General features: G+C 38.8%; 1 pseudogene; it reads left to right on the plus strand.

Annotated features, from left to right (window-relative positions):
• LOC136131910 (nuclear pore complex protein Nup50 pseudogene) overlaps nt 1–13,434 on the plus strand; it is a 175,917-nt pseudogene extending 162,483 nt beyond the window's left edge.
• The last annotated feature ends 1,669 nt before the right edge of the window (nt 13,435–15,103 follow it).

The following is a 15,103-nucleotide window of genomic DNA, read 5'->3' on the forward strand; positions in this document are numbered from 1 at the left end:
TTAGGGGAAAAGCTTGTTTAAAGGAAATAGGGAGGGAGATGGAAAAGGCTGGGACAGATAGGAGACCAAGATGCAAATTGACCCCAAGTGAAGGACAGGGCATAGAAGGTTGAGTGGAGACATCCTAGATTTCTATGCAGTGTAAGAAAGATTTGGCAGGGCTTCCCTGGTGGCACAGTGGTTGAGAGTCCACCTACCGATGCAGGGGACACGCGTTTGTGCCCCGGTCTGGGAAGATCCCACATGCCGCGGAGCGGCTGGGCCCGTGAGCCATGGCCGCTGGGCCTGCGTGTCCGGGGTCTGTGCTCCACAATGGGAGAGGCCACAACAGTGAGAGGCCCGTGTACCGCAAAAAAAAAAAAAAAAAAAGAAAGAAAGATTTGGCAAAGCCATCAGGAATTCTTGAGCCCAAGTCAGCCTTCAAAGGAGTCTTGCATCTCCCAGGAATAGGTCTGCTTTAGTCCCCACAGCTCTCAACCACTGGTAGGGAGGGAGGAAAGCACAGGCTCTGCTCTCTCCTCTCTACATTTCTGCCTCACCCTTCTCTCCTTCCAGAGCTTTCTCTGTCTGGGGAGAACACACGTAATTCACAAGATAGACTCTCACAAACAAGAAAATGCCCCAGAGAAAAGCATATTAGTATATTTATGTATGTATATGTTACATACATGCATACATATGTGAACTTTGCCTATTCAAAGTTCAGTTAAAAATAATAAAATAAATAAATTTAAAATAAAAGAAGCAGCAGGAGAATTTTATTAATAATGATGTAAACATATTCAATTTGATAGGAATATTTTGGATTTCTTTGAAACCTTACATTAATCTTTCATTGAGGAAATAATATGCCAGTTTTCAGTGCATTTCTGACTACTCGTTCAAAATTATTATCTATTTATCTGTATTTCTATCTCTGTAAGTTAACCTGTGTGAATGTATTATTTATTTCCTAAATAAATAAACCTATACTTGGCTTAAGAGAGATTTCATTCTAGCATAATTTGGATACATATAAAATGTAAAAATAAAGAAGAACCTTTTTTTCTAGAAAAGCTCTGTGTGGGAACAAACACAGTACTTTGTCCTCAAGTCCCTTGATTCCAAAAATATGGGAGCCATAATTGTGACCATCTCAGAAGACTCAGGCCACACCTGAGACAGATTAAGAAAATAGCTCCTGATTATTTTTCAGTAAAGTGGAAAATAATTTATCCTTTTGCCTCATGCAAAGGAAGTTGAAAGCAAAAGTTTGAAAACGTGAGAAAAAGAAAATAATTAAATCATAACTATTACAGCAGTCTAGTTGATTTTTTTCCTCAGAGGAAGTGGTAGGGTTATTGGGATACAGAATGTTAAAGTAGAAATTGTGCTTCAAATAAAAATGTCAAGAGAGAAGTGGCAGGAAAATAAAAGGGGTAAGAAAAGAAGAGAAGCCAGTACTGGTTTTTTTCTGAATGTTATTTTTAGTGTAAACTGGCTTCTCTGGGGAATTGAGAATTTTCTAATGATTAATGAAGAAGAACACCTTGCTGTGAGATTTAATATCTGTAGGGAAAATAAAGATGAAGAATATAATGACATATATAACTCTTAAGTTTTCTGATTTTGTTACTGAATTGCTGAGGGCTGTATATGTTTTACACAAAACATTTAAAAATAAATTGCTAAATTATTAGCATCCTTTTTATTGTCCCATTTCCATGACATGATAACATTTTCGGGCCTTGCACTCACATTCCTTCACTCCCACATTTCTGGAATGAATGCACTGCACAAGTTCAAGCCTCGATGACTGTAAACCTTTTACCTTTAAAAATAAAATAAGGGCATAACTCTGCAGTCCTCATCATAAATCTAAAACTTCATTATTTCTGGCAGTCACAAACATCAGTTTTAATTGCTATGCCAGAAGCAATAGTTTCCAGTAATATGAATGAACGTAGCTAAATTTTGCTACTCCTCTTAGTTTTTTTTTTTTAATGTCTCAAAAAGACTGGACAAGACTAAAGATCTATATGTTAATGAACTTCTATATTTGCATTGATCTATCTGCAACAAAATAGATGATAGATAGAATATATAATAGACATCTGCTGTATAGAAACATATAAATATAAGTAAAGTATATTATACTATAAAATAAATTAAATAAAGCTAAACCTCACGAATAGAATCTCTAAACTTTTGGGGTTTTTATAAATTTTGAGAAAGAACATATAAGTTTTAGATATAACAATGACATATAAAATAAGCATACTGAGAACATGTACTAATCAATTTCTATTTGTTTCTTTAAATGTCAAGTTATTTTACATTTGCTATCTGTCAACCACAATTCTTCTCTAACAAATATTTTAATAGTTAGAAATATCAGTATTAACCCAATGTGGTTGAAGTAACTCTAAAATTTTAAAATATTTTCTGGCTAACCCAATGAGGGTTTTGCATTCAGGAATAATACGAGAGATTTCCAATGATGGATAGATTTTGCATCTTCCACTGATCCTTTCTCTTCTATGAGAAGTTTAATTTTTAGGGTTGTAGAGTTGTTTCACTGCCACAGGGTAGATTTTTTTATGTAAATACAAGATATTTTAGGATTTCTGTTGTTTTAGTCAAGAGGTGACCAAATGGAAGGATAGAAATGTAATCTAATGACTTCATGGATGATGAGGACTATGGTGTTTTGTACTGATCTCAGTACTGCTATTGGATAGAAATGCCTGAGGGGACTCACCTGTACCCCAAATTGCTTCTTTTTTTAAAAAATTAATTGATTTATTTTTTGGCTGCATTGGGTCTTCATTGCTGTGCACGGGCTTTCTGTAGTTGTGGCAAGCAGGGGGTTACTCTTCATTGTGGTGCACGGACTTCTCATTCTGGTGGCTTCTCTTGTTGTGTAGCATGGACTCTAGGCCTGCGGGCTTCAGTAGGCGTGGCTCGAGGGCTCTAGAGCGCAGGCTCAGCAGTTGAGGCGCACGAGCTTAGTTGCTCCGCGGCATGTGGGATCTTCCCAGACCAGGGCTCAAACCCGTGTCCCTGAAGTGGCAGGCTGATTCTTAACCACTGAGCCACCAGGGAAGCCCCCAGATCACTTCTCACAGACCTTTCCCCTTTCCAAATCAATATGACACTGAAGGACCCTTATGATTCTTATTGTGTTTGCAAGATGCCCTTCAGCAATAACCATTAGGAGACTTTGAAGAAAAAAAGAGTTTATTACTTACATGCCCTGGCATTTACAACGCATGCCAGGGGGCACACAGTGAGGTCCCAGGAGAGAGAAAGAGAGAAAGAAAGCATGAGCCTGAGGTTCTGCTTTTATTGGGGTTAGGGTTAGGGGTCTAGGGTTTCCTGGGCCACCCTTTATTGATGAATGTAAAATAGAAGAGCAGAACTTTGAAGATTTGAAGTTTGAAGTGAAAAAACAAGTGACCCAAATGGTCAGTTATCAAAATCAACCAACATCTCTAAAATAAAGGAGGCTCAGCTTGGCTCTTTATCTGGCAAAGTGTTTATTCCAGATAGTCTTGTTGAATGCCTCTTTGAAATGCATGCCTGTTTGAAGTGGATGCCGTGACAATCAAAGCTTAAGTCAGGCACTTGAATTACAAAAAGAAAAGCTAACCATCAGGGCTTATACTATAATTAGGGAGGTTGGTTTGACTGGTAAACTTACTAGGCAATTTATCTTTCCTCTTTCACCTCTACACACCTGTCCTTCCAAAGTCTGAACAGTCAAAGGGTGTAATCCTTTCAGTAATAAAGCATTCAGACTCTGTTCCAGGGAACAAAAGTAATTTGTACACTTTACTATAACCTCTACAAGAATCAGTCCTCTGACTGCAATTTGTAAGATCTGACTCAGATCTTACATATTTTAGAAGGTATGGAGTTGGTTAACTCTAAATTGTAGCACTATTCTGAATTTGAAAATTGAAATGGTATTTGGTTCAGATGTTTCTGTTTTCAAATAATTTTCTCCAATGCTTACTAGTTATCATTTATTCTACTTTATGACAAGAAGGCTTATAGATAGATGTAAACCAAACAAATAAACAGACAACACATTATTATTTCATATGAAATGTTAGTTATTTGGAACTTGTGGTAGAAGCTTGTAGTTACCAACCACTTTATACTTTCTCCCTTTCCTTAGTAACAGAATACTGATTTTTAGCAGGTCACATTGAAATGGAGCAGGACCCTGTGGGACCCTGTTGGGCACAAATCCTTTCTGTGTCCCTTGTTTCTTGTTTGTAGGGAATAGGCTTTATTCAGCCTCTTTGACATTCCCTGAATTCCAAAGGGCAGATTCAAATATTTGTTTATCAAGGAAGGGAAGGAATGCAGAAACTAAGGAGGAGCAGTCAAGAAACAATAGTGCAGGCCTGGGGCAGGGTTCTGGTGCCTCCTCAAGGAATATATATAACAATACCTTTGAGTTCTTCTGTAGGAACTAAGGCCCCCACTGAGGTGGAAGACGGTAACTTCAGGCTGAGCATAGAATCCCTGTTACCTCACCACCAACCAGTCAGAAGAAAATCTGTACACAGTGCAAGACTCTGACCCCCTCTCCAAATGATTGTCCCCTTAAAACTTTCACAGTCAAGCAGAATCTTCAGAGTTGGTTTTTGGACATAAGTCCACCTTCTCCCCAGGTTGCTGGACTCCTGAATAAAGCAGCCTTTCCTTTCCAAGCAAACTCGTCTCTTGAGTACTGGTGTGCTGGCTTTTAAGTGTCAAGTAGACAAACCTGAGTTTGTTAACAACACTTCTCACTGGAATGAAAAAATAAATTTCTCAGCATCCCATGCAGGTAGGTGTATATTATGACCTGGTCTGGACAATGAGATGTAAAAGGAACAATCAGAAAAATGGAAGAGCTCATTGAAGTTACAACTATGATAGCTGATACACAGTTCAATGGAGTTGGAAGACAATGCAACAATTTTTTTAGAAAGAAAATAGATGAAAAGAGTGAAAAAGGAGAGAAAAGATGAGGACTTAGAGGATCAGTCCTGGAGTTTCCACATCTATTTAGGAGACATTCCAATTAGGAGACAAAATGGCAAAGAAGGAATTATGAAGGAACTATACAAGGACAATTCCCAGAAACAAAGGACATAATTCTCAAGTTGTAAATGACTCATTGCATCTTCAGCCCAACAAATGAAACAAGACCATATAAAGGAATAGCAACACTTCAGGTTAGATCAGTGCTTCTCTAATGTTTACATGCTTACAAATCACTGAATAGCTGTTACAATGCAAATTCGGATTCAGTAGTTCTGATGTCTTTCTAACAAGCTCCCAGATGATGCTGGTGCTGCTGGTGACCTGACTATACTTTGAGTCACAAAATGCTAGCGTATGGGAGTAATGCCATCAAAATTCTGATAATGTCTTGAAACCCAGAATCCTACGTTCTGTCAATGTATCAGTCAAGTGTGAAGGTAGAATAAAGACAGAGTCAAGTGTGAAGGTAGAATAAAGACACAGTCAAGTGTGAAGGTAGAATACAGACATTTCCAAACACAAGGACCTCAGATGCTATCTCCTATGTCCAAAGATTGCAAAATGAGGAATCATCCAAGAAGGAAGAAGACATGAAATCTAGGAAAAAGTGATCTAATGCTGCAAAATGCTGAATTTGGTTCCAAGACTTAGAGAGCAATCTGATGTAAGGAAATAATGAAGCAATTATTCCAGGAAAATCAATGTAAGTTGTACAAGAGATGATTCATAATCATCGTACACCATTTGACCCAGGAATGATCTATTTTTCTTTTATATTATGAGCAAATACTACTCTGACAAAAATAAAAATAAGGAAAAATTATATGTAAGTATGTATACATTCATATTCCATCTATATCTATAATATATATATAGAGAGATACATGTATTTTACATGTATAATTGTTTCCCTGTAATCAGAAACAAGCAAAGAAGAAACAGCTACAAGAGTTAAAAGTTATTGCTTCTGAAAATCAAGTGGATGGAGAGTGAAACTGTGCCCCATAGGGTTGACAGAAGCTGATAACTACTAGAAATTCTTAAGCCTGTCCTACAGAATAATAGATGAGGGAACAGCTTGTTTAAACCCCCTTTGCTTGTAAACTGCCTTCATTGATTAAGTTCACTTTAGTTATTTTCTTCTTTATTTTTCCTCTCTTTCATTGCACACCTTCCCAGCTTCAGGCAACTAGCTGTTCTATAGGAGATTGGTGTCAGCTCCTGACAGTGCCAGCCAGTTAAGACTGGTTGGGACACCAACCCTAAAACTAGGCCTGTGCAGATGTCTGATGAATGGCCTGTTGACCACAGAGGACCAGAAAACTCCACCCTTGGATCATGCTGAGGGCCTCCATTTTGAATAATCAGAAGCATGTAACCCAGATGTACCTGGTGCAAAACACATTTTTCCCTGCCTCCAATCACTTTTCCCCATGCCTAAGACCACCCTGTTTATCCCATAAATATTCCAAGCCCCTCCCCTTTGGGGAGGTGGAACTGAGACTTGTTCTCCCATTTTCTCCCTTGATTGCCTTGGGGATAAACCCTTTCTTGGCTGTAAACCTTGGCATCTCAGCATTTGACTTGCTGCATGTCAGGCAAACAGACCTGGTTCGGTACCAAGAGTAGGATAAATTAGGAATAAGAAACAGCTTATAATAGTTATGAACCTTTCAGTATTATTTTATTTTTATACTATAAGCAAATATTACATTGATACAAATAGGAATAAAATACAAAAATAAGACAATCTGTACTGTTTCTATTTTAATATCAAATTTTAAATACCACTGTAAGCCAAAAAAAAAAATTCTATATTTGGCTTATTATTGCAGACATGTTAATGTGAGATGTTATATTTGATAAACATCTGGCCTGGAAGGTACAAAATTATATTAATTTATTAATTCATAATAAGATGATAGACTTTAAGATATGTATTTTTAGTGCTACTAATAGTAGTAACTTTAAATGTTAGGCCATGAAACTCATTTTATATATTGTGGTAGAGGGGAATATTCCCTTTTCCCCTTTTCATGTTTTTGTTTTTTGGCTGGCAATTAAAATGACATAAGGCAGATATTAGCAGGAGATAATCAAATTTATTATGCATTGTGAAAAAAAATTCATATTTTATGACAAGAAAAATTGAAACAAAAAAATTTTCTGTGCCCTTTGGCGTCCTCTCTCCCCTCTACTGGGCATTGTGTATCTGCATCGACCAGACCTCTCTCATTGGCAGAAATACCTGCTCAACCATAAAGAGCAACACTCTCCTAGCACCAACAAGACAACTCCTTAAAGATAACATTCCTTCTTGATCTTATAAGGGGCCATGATAATGCTTAGATCTGGATTGTGTAAACTCTCAATAATATATATAATGTACAGCCCTCTGTCTAAAACAAATTATATATAACAGTGCCTTGATTTCTGACAGGCAGAACAGTTGTCAGAACTTTCTGTGATGCTGTTCCTGGGTTATAATCTTCAAGTTTGGTTCGAATAAAATTTCTCACTTCTTTTATAGACTATTGATTAATTTTTGTTGACAGCATGTATCGTGAATTCATACAAGCATGAGGGGTTCCAAAACCAGTAAGTTGAGATGAGGTATATAGGTCACTGTGGACTAAGGAGAAGGAGGTAGGTGTTGGGGACTTCAAAAGGAAGTAAGGTAACTCACAGGAAAATGAAACACAATTAATGATTGGCGAACAAATGTTTGCTGGGCCATCTGGAGACAATGAGACACAGAGAGAACTTTGATCAAATGGGTCTTGCTAGGTTCTACCACACTTAGTTCATACTTTACTATTTGTGGGGATAGCTCCTTCCTGCAAAAGGCCTTCTATCTTGAATTCTTTTAGGCAGTTAGAGGGAGGTTCAAAGGTTCTTCCTCAATCTTTTGGGCTTTGCCTGTTTTCAACTCAAAATAATTTGCATACCAGAGTGACACATTTTGGGGTGGCCTGCCCTGAGCCCCTTCAGTTCCCTCCTCTAAAACTTCCCTGGAAGTCTGACATACAAAAAGTTCAGCTGATGACTGTGGAGAGAGAAAATAAGTTAAGTAACTTAACTGTAAGAAATCTGCAAAGGAAGAAAAGAACATAGTTTAGAAGGAGGATGAATGAATAGAAATGAACAATCAGAGCACATTTCACCACACTTATACCAGTTCCCCAATCCTGGGAATTGTTCAGTCCAATAAAATGTGTAAGTTCCATTTATCTGATGGAAAAAGCTAATCTTTTCTTTTATTAGACAGATGTTAGATACTGCTTGACCCATTTAATCCACATAAAAGCAATATTTTTCACTAATGATTTCAACAAACTCCTCTTTGCTGGGCAGTCAGTGTTTCTAGGGCACAAATATTTTGGAGCACCCCAGAGTCTAAGCTGTTAAATTCTGACTGGAATATTTTCAGAGTTTGCATAGTGGTATTGAACTCTTGTTCCATTACCATGGAGAGATTTAAGATTGCTTTTTCCAATTTACAATCTCCAAAGCTTGAGAAGAAGACCCTCATGGCCAAAAAGAACTTGGAGCTGTGAGGCACAAGAGGATTCTCTATGATCTATCGACTAACACATTTATGTGACACAACTTTATGAACAAAAGAGCTCAGGTTTGTAACTTGGCTGGTATTTAGGGTGGAGTATTCAGTAACAGAAGGAGCCAGGTACCCAAGTCCACACTTTCCTCACCATTTAGGTGGGAATCTTTTATAAACTTAAATATTTTAAAAGACCAGTGTGGTTTACAGACAAGATTAGAGTGGAACCTGAAATTCCCAAGGTCTGGAGTATTCCATGACCTTGGCCATTGGTACTATTAGTGTCCAAACACCTCCATTTCCCATGCATTTCTGTCGATCTGTGAGAGCAAAACAGACTGTGAAATAGCCGATATAGGAGGCCAGTAGTCTGGTCCTGGCAGCTGTAAAGCTTGGTTCTGTCACGTAATCAAGTAAGTCCAGATTTTATATCCACCCATGTATAGTTCACAGCATCGGGTAGCTTAATCATGGGGCAGCTGTAATATCCCAAGTTGTACAAGGGTGGCTTGTGAGTCATCCAGAATATTTGGTGATTTGGCAGATGTGCTAAAAAAAGCCCATTGTTCTAGTGTCACAATTTCCTTGAGAGGTTTGAGGATGTAACTTGTGGAATCAAACCACAGAGTTTGATTGCAATATCATCCTGGTATGTCACCCAGGAAAGGTCCTATGTCATGTTTGTTTTCAATGCAAGGGAAAATTTTCCACCTATTATCTTTATCTGGATAAGAGATAGTCCTCGAGCTTCTATAGAGTTTTTCCAGGGCCCAAATGACTCACCAAAAGAAGAGGCAGTGTGATGTTTTCTTGTCCTGGATACCATTACCTGTCACTCATCCATCTTCTGCACCTAGTCCACCAGGTGTCCACCTCAGCAGGAACAAAGACTAGTTCAGGTTCTTTTGCACTATCTGGATGTTGACATAACCCTCAGTCAGATTGAATGATTAGTTATCATTGTTGTCAAACCCAAGTTCATGTGCCTGATGCACAGTGAAGTCAAACAAACCAAAATGTTGGAGTTTGGAGCAGAGAAAGGTTTATCGCAGGGTGCCCAGCAAGGTGAATGGACAGCTTGTGCTCAAAAGATCTGAACTCCCCAAAGGGTTTCAGATATGAGTTTTTAAAGGCAAAATTTGGGGTGAGGGCTGCAAGGTGTGTCACTTTCTTCTGATTGGTTGGTGGTGAGGTAACGGTGATGTCTCTGGAATCTCAACCTTCTGGCTCCAAACAGTCTGGGGTCTAAGTGCTCTGGTCAGCATGTAGTCACCATCCTCCACATGGGTGGAGGTCTTAGTTTCTGTAGAAGAACTCAGAGATTGCTATCTATATATCAGATTGTTATCTATATCTCTTCAGGAGGAACTAGGAGTCCTGTGACTCTAATGTCCTATCAATTGCTTAAGCCCGCTCTACAGAACTCTGGGAAGGCCTAGGAGAATAAAGGCTTCAAACAAGAAACAGTATTTGTTGTACATGACCTTTATTATGTTGAAGTATTTTCCCTCTATGCCCACTTTCTGGAGGGTTTTTTTCATAAACTGGTGTTGAACTGTATCAAAAAAGCTTTTTCTGCATCTGCTGAGATGATCATATGGTTTTTATTCTTCAATTTGTTAATGTGGTGTATCGCTTTGATTGATTTGTGGATATTAAAAAATCCTTGCATCCCTGGGATAAATCCCACTTGATCATGGTGTATGATCCTTTAAAAATATTGTTATATTTGGTTTGTTAATATTTTGTTGAGAATTTCTGCATCTATCTTCATCAGTGATATTGATCTATAATTTTCTTTTATGGTGATATCTTTGTCTGGTTTTGGTATCAGGGTTATGGTGGCCTCATAGAATGATTTTGGAAGTGTTTCTCCCTCTGCAATTTTTTGGAATAGTTTGAGAAGGATAGGTGTTAACTTTTCTCTAAATGTTTGGTAGACCTGTGAAGCCATCTGGTCTTAGACTTTTGTTTGTTGGGAGTTTTAAAATTACTGATTCAATTTCATTACTGGTAATTGGTATGTTCATATTTTCTAGTTCTTCCTGGTTCAGTCTTGGGAGATTGTACCTTTCTGAGAATTTGTCCATTTCTTCTAGGTTGTCCATTTTATTGGCAGTTCATAGTAGCCTCTTATGATCCTTTGTATTTCTGTGCTGTCAGTTGTAACTTCTCCTTTTTTATTTCTGATTTTGTTAATTTGGGCCATCTCCTTTTTCTTGATGAGTCTGGTTAAAGGTTTATCAATTTTATCTTTTAAAAGTACCAGCTTTTAGTTTCATTAATCTTTTCTATTGTTTTTTTAGTCTCTATTTATTTCTGCTTTGACCTTTATGATTTCTTTCCTTCTACTAACTCTGGGTTTTGCTTGTTCTTATTTCTATAGTTGCTTTAGGTATAAGGTTAGGTTGTTTATTTAAATTTTTTCTTGTTTCCTGAGGTAAGCTTGTATTACTATAAACTTCCCTCTTAGAACTGCTTTTGCTGTGTCTCATATGTTTTGGATCATTGTGTTTTCATTTTTCAAAAAACTAAAAATAGAACTACTATATGACACAACAATTCCACTCCTGGGTATATAGCCAAAAAAAAAAAAAAAACAAAACAAAACCATAAACAGTAATTAGAAAAGATACATGCACCCCAATGTTCATAGCAGCATTATGTATAATTGCCAAGGTATAGAAGAAACCTAAATGTCCATCTTTCGGGTGAATGGATAAAGAAGATGTGGTATATATATACAGTGGAATACTACTCATCTGTAAAAGGAATGAAATTTTGCCATTTGCAGCAACATGGATGGACCTAGAGGATATAACGTTAAGTGAAATATAATATGATGTGTGATACTGTATGCTATCACTTACATGTGGAATCTAAAAAAACCCAACAAACTAGTGAATAAAACAAAAAAGAAACAGACTTTCAGACATAGAGAACAAACTAGTGGTTACCAGTGGGGAGAGTGAAGGGAGAGGGGCAATATACAGGTGGGAATAAAGAGGCTATTATGGGATTATACGAAATCATTTGTGTGAAACTTTTTTTTCATTTCTTTATATCTTTATTGGAGTATAATTGCTTTACAATGTTGTGTTAGTTTCTGTTGTACAACAAAGTGAATCAGCTATACGTGTACATATATCCCCATATCTCCTCCCTCTTGAGCCTCCCTCCCACCCTCCCTATCCCACCCCTCTAGGTGGTCACAAAGCACTGAGTTGATCTCCCTGTGCTATGCGGCTGCATCCCACTGGCCATCCATTTTACATTTGATAGAGTATATATGTCAATGCTATTCTCTCACTTCATCCCAGCTTCCGCACTGCCCTCACCCCGTGCCCTCAAGTCCATTCTCTACATCTGTGTCTTTATTCCTGCCCTGCCACTAGGTTCATCAGTACCATTTTTTTAGATTCCATAAATGTGCATTGGCATACAGTATTTGTTTTTCTCTTTCTGACTAACTTCACTCTGTATGGCACTGTCTAGGTCCATCCACCTCATTACAAATATCTCAATTTCATTCCTTTTCATGGCTGAGTAGTACTCTATTGTATATATGCACCACATCCTCTTTATCCATTCATCTGTCGATGGACATTTAGATTGCTTCTATATCCTGGCAATTGTAAATACTGCTGCAATGAACATTGTGGTACATGTATCTTTTTGAATTATGGCTTTCTCAAGGTATATGCCCAGTAGTGGGATTGCTGGGTCGTATGGTAGTTCTATTTTTAGTTTTTTAAGGAACTTCCATACTGTTTTCCATAGTGGCTGTATCCATTTACATTCCCACCAACAGTGCAAGAGGGTTCCCTTTTCTCCACACCCTCTCCAGCATTGGTTGTTTGTAGACTTTTTGATGATGGCCATTCTGACTGGTGTGAGATTATACCTCATTGTGGTTTTGGTTTGCATTTCTCTAATATTAGTGATGTTGAGCATCTTTTCATGTGTTTGTTGGCAATCTGTATGTCTTCTTTGGAGAAATGTCTTTTTAGGTCTTCTGACCATTTTTGGATCGCGTTGTTTGTTTTTTTGGTATTGAGCTGCAAGTTATAAAACTTAGAAATCCCAAAAGACAAAAAAACAGCAACAACAAAAAAGAACAAAAAAAACACAAAAAACTAAAACAATAACAAACAAAAAAAGAAAGAAACCAAAAAAAAAAAAGCTAGAACCAAAAACAGAATGAATCAGAATATAATAAAATTAATAGTAATAACTATGCTTCCCTGGGGTCTCCGCTGTAAGTGTCCTTGCACACGCCGTGAGCCACAGCCCACCTTTGCCTCCCCAAGAGGCTCTCCTTTGCCTCTGGGCTGGTCTCTGGACCTGCTGAGGGCCCCGTGCGCACCGCTCAGACTTTGATATGGCCCAATTCCGGTGTGTGCTGCCCCCAAGCCCACATCTGCCAGAGCTAGACCATTTTCATTTGTGGGAACACTCACTGTCTACTCAGATATTCCACAGATACAGGGTCTACCTAGCTGATTGCGGGGATTTAATCTGCAGCTTGTACAGCTGATGGAAAGATTTTCGATCTTCTTCCTTAGTCACCCCATCCCTGGAGTTCAGCTTTGGTTTTATCCCCACCTCTGTGTGTGGTCCACCCACAGAAGTCTGGTCCTGAGGCTGCCTTGGAACTCTTGGGTTTACCCTCTGAAGACCAGGTGCAGAGGTGGTATGACTGCTTGGATGGCGGGAGCCCCAGTCGCGTCAAGAGCACAGGGAAGCGGGCGGTCATGGGCACAAGAGATATGGCCCTAATGAGGGCCTTTTCTGGAGCCCAGCGTAAGGCATGTGAGGGCCAGCCCTGGCCGGGGTTTTCTGGCTCCTGGTAGCCGTCACGTGAGGGTCAGCTCTGAGGGGGCTTTTTTACTGCTTGGCAGCAGGCATACAAGAGCCAACCCTGAGCGGGCTTCTTTTATTGTCGTTGGCAGGCGCCGGCGTGTGGGGAGAGAGAGGTTGCAATAGCGGCTCCTTGCCGTGTGTGTGACTCAGCAGTAGCGCCCTGCTTCCATGGCAGTCCCATCTTCCTCCATAAGCGTGCCCTGCTGCAGATTTCCTCCCTCCTGTCCCCTCGGTCCGTCTCCTCACAGCCAACCGCAGTTCTCACTCTGGGCGTGTTCTCCAGTCCCCACGCACAAGCTCCCAGCTCCTTTGCACACCTGTGAACACACGTCCCAGTCCGGGGCACGTAGGGCTGTGGTACGAACCGTCTGTGTATTTCTCACTCTATCCTGTCTGCCACAGATTGGCAGCTTCACCCTCTTCCGACAGTCTCAAATGCTTCCCTTCTGTCCCAATCGATTTACTGGACGGAGAGGGCATTTCTCCGTCAGAGAGGGGATTTCCCTGAAGTCAGGAATCTCTACTCTGCTTCAGCTCCCATGCCCTGGGGTGCAGGTCCAGTCCCACTTCCTCTCCTCCTCCTTCTCCCTTCTTTTTTTCCATCCTACCCAGTTATGAAGGGATCTTTATAGTCCTTTCTGGTGTCCAAGGTCTTCTGCTAGTCTTTAGCTGGTGTTCTGTGAAAATTGTTGCATCTATAGATGTATTCCTGATGCATCTGTGGAGAGAGATGAACTCCACGTCCACCTACAGCTCCACCATCTTGAATCCCCCTGTGTGAAACTTTTGAAAATTGTAAAGCATTATAGAGTTTAAATGATCTTTTACTCAATTTTTAAAAAGAGAAAAAACATTTAAAAATTAAAATAAGAAGAAACAGGGCACATGGAAGGGCTTTTGAACCTGGGAGGGTCACACAGGGTCCTGCTCAGTTTCAGCGTGGCCAAGATTTGGTAAAGTGGCATAAGGGGGGTGTTTTGCCACTGATTGAATTTAGGTCACTTCAGGTTTTGCCATTATATTGGTTAGGAAACCATTTTTCTGGTTTTAGAATACTTTTGACTTTGGAATTTTATATAATTTTATATAAGGACATGTGGACCTGGACTGTCCACTGTCAGAACCTTAAAGTAAAATACTTGCCATCAAAAATTGCAGAAAATAGTTCTTAAAGAGCTTTGTTTGTTCTTCATGAACCATGATATTTGTCTAGTTACCCAGACACTGTGTTTGCCTTAGAACCTATTCTTTGAACCAAAATGCCCTTGCCAAGACTATTTCTGAGAATATTGATATATGTATAAATATGTATACTAGTTTTGAAATGGGACACGCCAGAACTCCCAAAGTATGTGTGTGTCAGAAAATGAGACTTAGTAAGACTTTATACTTGAGATACTTCCAATTTCCTTCTCTGGTTTTCAAAATTTAAATTATATATTTATGCAAATTATAAAACTGTTATAAAAATCATATGTATTTAAATTTTTGAGATAATCCAAAGAGGCATGTTTTCAAATATTGAAGGAAAATTTATGTATACATTCCTTATTTTTCTTCAAGTAAGAAAAATAAAATATTATTTTTATAGTAATAACATCAATAATAATCATAGCCTATATATAAACAATACATTCTGATCCAGATATTCTAATATCT

The sequence above is a fragment of the Phocoena phocoena genome, chromosome 12, assembly GCF_963924675.1.
Source record: "Phocoena phocoena chromosome 12, mPhoPho1.1, whole genome shotgun sequence".
NCBI lineage: Eukaryota > Metazoa > Chordata > Mammalia > Artiodactyla > Phocoenidae > Phocoena > Phocoena phocoena.